Source organism: Seriola lalandi, unplaced genomic scaffold, assembly GCF_002814215.2.
Source record: "Seriola lalandi dorsalis isolate HSWRI2012SDOR001 ecotype SW California unplaced genomic scaffold, Sedor1 jcf7180001971915, whole genome shotgun sequence".
Lineage (NCBI taxonomy): Eukaryota > Metazoa > Chordata > Actinopteri > Carangiformes > Carangidae > Seriola > Seriola lalandi.
This window is the reverse complement of record NW_019442583.1, coordinates 1-401: the sequence shown is the minus strand read 5'-3', so window position 1 is coordinate 401 and position 401 is coordinate 1. Positions and strand designations below refer to the sequence as shown.

At 44.9% G+C, this 401-nt stretch overlaps 1 non-coding gene across 1 annotated transcript; it reads right to left on the bottom strand.

Annotated features, from left to right (window-relative positions):
• Positions 1-127: 127 nt before the first annotated feature.
• Positions 128-199, bottom strand: trnam-cau (transfer RNA methionine (anticodon CAU)). Its single transcript has one exon. It is a non-coding gene; the product is annotated as a tRNA-Met (tRNA).
• Between the last annotated feature and the right edge of the window lie 202 nt (positions 200-401).

The following is a 401-nucleotide window of genomic DNA, read 5'->3' as shown; positions in this document are numbered from 1 at the left end:
TGTAGTCAAAGTCTGTTATGGAACAAAAATCATTAGATGCTGGATTCATAGGGTCGAGACTCCATGGATGCCAAATAGCAGAGGATATCTTATCTGTAAGCACAATTGGCTGTACCAGGATACCAAATAGCAGAGGATGGTTTCGATCCATCGACCTCTGGGTTATGGGCCCAGCACGCTTCCGCTGCGCCACTCTGCTGCTAACCGTTGTCTAATGGAGGTTGAACAAACTTTCTCTGACTTAAAATTAATGTCTTGTCCATAAGCACCATTGGCTGTACGCTAAATCCAGTGAACGTGCTGAAGTTAGGACCAGGTTGGCAAATCATCTTTGTAGCTTAATCTGCAGGGAACACTGCAGAAGGAGTTCCCCTGAAACCAAAGTTGTAGTCAAAGTCTGT